This window comes from Sinohyriopsis cumingii, unplaced genomic scaffold (genome assembly GCF_028554795.1).
Source record: "Sinohyriopsis cumingii isolate HCF-2022 unplaced genomic scaffold, ASM2855479v2 utg001246l, whole genome shotgun sequence".
NCBI classification, from domain to species: Eukaryota; Metazoa; Mollusca; class Bivalvia; order Unionida; family Unionidae; genus Sinohyriopsis; species Sinohyriopsis cumingii.
Genome location: NW_028315975.1, coordinates 563966 through 571356, shown reverse-complemented (window position 1 = coordinate 571356; position 7391 = coordinate 563966).

Below are 7391 nucleotides of genomic sequence, written 5' to 3'. Positions count from 1 at the left end.
TCAATTTAATCATCTACCTGACCAGTGACATTATTTTGTAAACAACATAATATATAGCTAACATTACTGAATGTAGACTGTTAGATTTTCACTTGGAAATTACTAAACTTGTTGACAATTTGAAAGTTTTAGAGAGGATACAGACCTTCATCCTGGCTCCATTATTATGTCTTAGCTTTTGGTATCAGAGTTGTTGACTTGAAAAATTATTCATTCTTACCTTAACATCCTAAGTTAAATCAGTGTTATTGTCGTGTTCAGTTCTTTGTTTGGGTTGATTTTTTATATAATGTGTTCACTGGAAATACAAAGTGCTCAATAATACTTGTTTGACTAAATCTTTAATTTGGAAGTATAGCGAATTCGGTCAAAGACATTTTAGATTATATTATAGTGATACATTAAAAACATGTTACCGCATCACCATATTCCTGACCATTGACACATTACCACATTCAAGACAACCGGCACATCAACACATTCAATATTGGGATTTTTTTGGAACACCGCTGGAGTTCACATGGAACTTCATACACTTGGACTTGTGATAGAACATTTATGACAATTTGGGATTTAATTCACAATACTGTAAGCTCTTTTAAAGTTTTGCTTTGTGTTTTGGGGAAAAATTATTTGTTGAATTTTATCAAACTTGTCGGTTTTCGTTATTTCCTGTTAATTAGTTTAAGACCATAGATTCATAACAATATAATCGATTATATCCAGATTATAGTATTACTGAAAGTGTCTGCCTTTTTCCAGGCAACAAGCATTTCAACTTTTAGGTCAAGTAATTGTTAATGTTCTACATTTTCACTATTATTATATATACGTAAGGAAGTGATTATGTGAGTGACAATTAGATTCCTTTGTCTATTTCATTCCCACTAAATGACTCTGGCCTGTGATTTATATTTTTCAAAATATGACTGATATTATAAATTGAAATTTGCGGGAATATTTAATGAGAATAATCGAGTGGCAACATACTTTGTATTCAAGTCATTAAAAGCAATTCTAAGATGGCATCCTTTCTCTAAGATAATGCCTTGTATGAGATACGGAGTAATTACTTGTCCTGAAATCCGTGTCGTGTCTGTGGAAGCAGCGGTAGCCGAGTTGGTAGAGCGTCGAACTTCAAGTGTCGCGGATTCGATACCAGTCAAGGTCATCTCTGGTTGATTCCCTGATGTATCTTTAGGAGGGGCACATGTTCCTATTTCCTTGACATGAGATGGACAATAATGTATTTAAAGTGCCATTAAAACCTACAACAATAACACACATTCATGCGTAGAAATAGCCAATCTTCAACTGAATAACAAATATGAATCCATTTTTGACAGTGGAAGATTTCGATTGAAAAGTGTCAGAAGAGTGAACGTTTAAAATGTTCTTTCCCGAATAAAAGGAAGCTAAAAAATCTTTCTTTCTCAATTCATTTGTAATTTTTAAAAATCTTAGCTTGTTGATCCAAGAAACGCTGTATATCGTTGAAAATGTGTATTTTCTGTAAATTAGACTCAAAAACGAACCGAAAAGCTGAATAAAAATAAGTATAGACAAAAAATTTTTTTAAAGTGAATCAAATTTTCAAAGAAATATTTTAAGCAAATAATCTTCTCTTTCCCATTTATTCAAAGGCGAATAGCAATTTACCACAGACCCGTTTTCTACAAATAATAAATAGACGGGTTGCTAAAACAAAAGTTTCTGAAAACTTTCTAAACCAATGAATATTAATAAATGGTGCAGGAAGTGAATTTAACAATATAGTACTAATTTCGAACGGTTTAAAAAGGATACATTACAAAGCTTGTGTAATAATTCGATTTTGTCGCACAGAAAGTTTTCATTGAGCCACTGTTTCTTGCCTTCTGTAGAATGTATTAAAAGTTAGGTTCATAGTGATTTGTTATTATTTTTGGTGTTGCATTCATCATTGTCGTTATGTTGTCTTTTCCTTTTTCTTCTTCTTTCAGTCTATTTCCTTTAAAGATAAAAACGAAAACGTACATTGGGTTTGAAAGGAAAGTCTTTTAATTCCAAGACATGCATTGCTCTTCAGCATCGTATATAACCGACATGTCCAAAGGTCACTACAGGGGAGTCGAGGACAGGACATTAGAAACCGAGACTATGGTTTAAGTTGTTGACACTCCGACAAAAGAATTAACTGATTTGCTTAATAAAAACTTTTACATCATTTACCTGACAGACAAATAAAGAAACAATAGCAAAAGAAAATCTAGGGGAATGTTGTATATACTAGAGATAGAATTTTAAGCATAATATAGTTGTTTATGGGTATGAGGATAATAAAATACGGGTTAAGTTTGATATTTAGAAATTATTTTTTATGTGTTTGCGTTTGCTATATTATAACCAGATGGATCTAGTATGCAATCTGTAGTGGATACAAATATTGTTGACAAGATAATTCAGTCACTGGTAAGAATAGAAAGTAATTCAAATAAAAAGTGTTGATTTGTTTTATGTAGTGATTTTAATGTTCCAACATCAGCACGCCCAGAATTTGTTGATGAAAATATTCGATATATGTATACAATATCCGACGAGTATCGTGTTGATGATTATAATATTAAAAACACGTGTTGTACAAGATAATGCACAGCTAGACTCGAATGGAATTCAATTACTTGATTTTGCAAGCATACATGTTTACACATGACTTGAGTCGTCATAGGTTCAAGTCAAGTGTTTTTGGAGCTCCCAGTTTTTCATCAAATTGGATGGTAAAATGTGATTGTATTCATTAATACATGTTGTGGATATATTCATGAAGTGATCAGTTGTGGTGTGGTGTAATTACTATTTTTGGAAGTTTTCTTTCAAGTATTAATTTTGTGTTTTTTAATATTTCTTAGTCATATATTCATTTAACCCATTTGTACCAGAAGTACGGACTCTCATAGCTCACTTATAGCTCACTTATAGTTCAGTTCTATATTTAGTTTGTTTAAGCCTTAATGGGTTTAGTGAGTACAAGTCAGAGCTAATATGGGCTAAGCACATGACTTGGTATAGGATGTCTTGATAACTGCTAACTCATGTTCATCTAAAGAGTGTGAGCTCTTTCAGAATCTATATTGCATGAGAAAGTTAGATAAAAGTTAACAATATGGCTGAATTGAAAATATACTACCTACAATAAATAAAAACAAAATAAATAAATAAATACTTGAATGTTTTGGTAGATTTTCATTAGAAAAGAACAAAAATGCTCTCTCAGCAGGATATTATAGATGATGTGGACATTGAGAGAAAGTCTCAAAACAGTTTTGATGTTGCTCAAGACATGTTAGATAACGAAAATGAGGACAACACCAATTCAAGGCCGGATTTAAACTTATCAGAGATGGATGATATGGGAAAACCGAAGGGAAATGTGAGAAACATTGAAAGTGTCACTGATGCTGATACCAAAGATGATACCAATGATGATGCTCTATTTGTTTCACAGACATCGCAAGTAGAACAAGATTCAGATGTAGACGAAATTAATGAAGGCATATACATGCAAATCAAAACCAAATTTGGAACTCTTAATAGAAGTGCCTTCAAAAAAAAGATTTAAATCAACACTTGATGTCAAAGGTCTCAGGGATTCTAGGCAAGCTCTCTTTGATCTAGCAAAAAGGAAGAGATATGATTGTCCTGATGGTCGATTAGTAGAACGTTTACCTCGAACAAATAGTGCTCCTGTGGAGGATAAGTTATCGGAAGATATTTATATTATATTCCATTTCACTGAAGGAGAAAATAATTACAGTGACATGAAAGCATGTATATCTAAATGGGCATTGAAACATAATTATGAAACAAGATCATCCCAGCGTTTAAACTCCATTCGCAGTGATTGTATATCACAAAGTCCGAAAGCTCCGGTCAATGATAACGCCTTACAAAGAACTTATGAAGATGCTGATAGAATGAGCACAATATTTGCGCAGATACCGATAATGAATGATAAGTTTGAAAAAAAATTCTCCAGATTGGAAAACCAGTTAGGGTGATATTATCACACAGACAGAATATGAGATCCTAAACTTAAAGTCAGACTTAACGAAAACTACGAAGAAACTCGAAGAGGCGAACTCTTATATAAAACAACTGAAATTAAAGGAAGAAAAACTAATCAATGATAATAGAGGAATGTATTTCCAGATGTCATCAATGGCAACCCGGGGAAAATGAGATTAAAAAATTATCTTCTCATGTGCATCAGGATCTAGATGTGATCATGAAAAAGATTAACTGTATTGAGGGAAAGTTAGACACAATTTGTACAAGACACAAACTTTTATACAATCAGTCTAACAAAGGAAGTGGTAGAAACGTAGACTTGCAAATGAAAGAAAATCATGGAAATCATGAACTATCAGCATACAAAGAGAGTAGACATGTTATCTCTCCATCTATTGACCAAGAAAATGTAGTACATGGACAGAAAGAAATACACAAAGAGCATGCTAGAGCTCTTCCAGCAAATTTGCCTGGAGATGGTCCCGCTATGTTTACATTGAAAGATTTCCCGCCACTTTCACGGAATGATCGGACTAACATAACGGAATATGTTGAGTCATAATCAGCGCACAGAAGCAACATCTAACAATGCAAGTACATCAACCCACAATCAGCAAAAGAAATTAAGATATGAAGATAGAGCTAACATAAATATAAATGAAAACATAAATAAAGATCAAATAGGGCACAACAAATCACCAAATGATGAAAGAATGCTTCCGAATGACGAGGAGAGACAAAAAAAAGAAAGATACATCGTATAGACATATTGAGACAATTATTACCAGACCCAATCAAAGGAATATAGAATCAGATGTGTTTGAACCAGTTGTAAGAAACAAAATAAGTCGCATTCTGCTATCAAATATCAAATCGAGAAAAAAATATAGATGTAGTAAGGACAGCTATCGCAACTCAGTGCAAAGAGGAAGGTGTGACAGTAACATTCGTCCGCCTCATAAAGGAACGACCCCATTGGGATGGATCAAATATATATACATTTCGACTAAATGTACTGGATAAAGATTTTGAACTGATGATGAATAATGAATCATTTTGGAGTTCTGGAATAAAATGTAGGGAATGGATAACAAACAGAAAATGGAGAGAAGGCTACTCACGTGATGAAACGCATGAGAATTACAAAATATATTTCTAATGAGCATAGCCATATGACTAGTAATTGTTTCTTAATTATAATTATGCTCATTATTTCAGCATGGAATGTACGTGGTATAATGTCTAGCACGCAGAAACTAATTGAATTGTTGCCAGACACAGATATATTTGTTATCACTGAACATTGGCTTTGTACAAAGAATCTAACGTATTTAGATAAATTACACTGGACAACAAATTTTTACAAAAGTCATGTTACTGAAATAAAATTAGTCAATTCTTATCAATTTTTATGTGCTGAACACGAATATGACAGTCAAATTGCAAAATTGGCTCTAGTTTTTTTGTAATCTGCAAGAAATTAATGTTTACATAACGAAATGCATTCCAATAGTAAAAGGTCAACTGTAATAGCCTACCTATAAAAAATCAAGTCATTGACTACATCTTAGATTTCTTCGCCTGTCTCTTGTACAGCTGTTCGGGAGCATCTCTGAGGAGTGTCCAGCAGTAGTCAGCCAGCATTGTAGTGGACCATTTTCCCTGGTATCTTTGTTCCATTGTTGCGATATCTTGATGAAAACGTTCGCCGTGTTCATCACTAACAATGCCACAGTTGCTAGGAAAGAAATCCAAATGGGAATGAAGGAAGTGAATCTTTAGAGACATATTGCAGCCAAGTTTCTTATACTTCATCAACATGTCTTCTACTAGTTCCTTATAGTTTTCTGCCCTAACATTTCCGAGGAAGTTTGTAGAAACTAGGCGAAAAGCATTCCATGCTTGTTTTGCGTCACCTTCCAGCAAGTTGTTGAACCGGTCATCTTTGAAAAGCTCTCGAATCTGAGGACCCACAAAAACTCCCTCTTTAATCTTTGCTTCGCTGAGTCGAGGGAATTTTTCATGCAGGTATCGGAATGCTGGCAAAGTCCGGTCAATGGCTTTCATGAAGTTCTTCATCAAACCTAGTTTGATGTGAAGGGGTGGTAGCAAGATTTTCTGAGCCTCAACCAGAGCTGGGTGTTGGATATTCTTCTCTCCAATGGCTACATTCTGCCTGTGAGTCCATTCCTTCCTCATGTAGTGCATTTCCCTTGCTCGGCTATCCCACTCGCATAAGAAACACATGTATTTTGTATATCCTTGCTGAAGTCCCATTAAAAGGGCAACTACCTTCAAATCACCACAGAGGTGCCAGCTGTACTTGTTATACTCAATGGAATTCAGTAGCTGCCTTAAGTTATCGTATGTCTCTTTCATGTGGACAGCATACGCTACTGGAATAGATGGAAGAATGTTTCCATTGTGCAAAAGCACAGCCTTGAGACTCAGTTTCGAAGAGTCCACAAATAGTCTCCATTCTTGTGGGTCATGAGTGATTTTTAAAGCATTCATGAGGCCCTCAATATCGGAACAGAATATCAGATTACTTTCCTTTCTGAAGAAAGGCTCCAATTGCTGGTGGCGCTTTCGATATGCAGTAATTGTGACATCTTCTTCTAGAAGATTCCATTGTTGGAGTCTTGATCCTAGCAATTCTGCCTTGTTCTTTGATAAGTCCAAATCACGAATCAGGTCATTTAGTTCTTCCTGTGTTATTCTGTGTGGGGTTGATGATGCACCACAGTGAAAATCTGGATCACTGCATGCTGATGGACCAGGAGAAGAACAGGTCGACTCACCTTTGTCTTCGTCAGATGAATCAAGAGAATATTCTGCTGGAGGTTCTGGAATAGGAAGTCCCTCACCATGTGGAACTGGTCTCAATGCAGACGGAATGTTTGGGTAGACTATTCTCGACTTCTTTCGCTTCGTTATTCCGCCGGAAAGAGGAGGAACCAAGCAGAAGTAACAGTCATTTAGGTGGTTGCTTGGCTCTCTCCACACCATTGGGACTGCAAACGGCATTGATGACCTTTTGCAATTCAACCACTGTGAAAGCTGTGTTGTACATGTAGCACAGCATATATGCGGAGCCCAAGGCTTGTCTTGGTCACCAACCTTGCATCCGAAGTAAAGATGATATGCCTTCTTCACTTGAGAATTGATACTTTTCTTCTGGTTGGCAAATGTCACTTCCCCACAAATATAGCAAAAATTGTCCGCGGTATTAACACACTTTCGAGGCATTACTGTTCTTTATTGTACGTAAATGGATAAAATAATAAGTTTTATGTAACAGTAGCTTGAACTGTCTCGCACAACGTCTAAAATATTTTAAATGC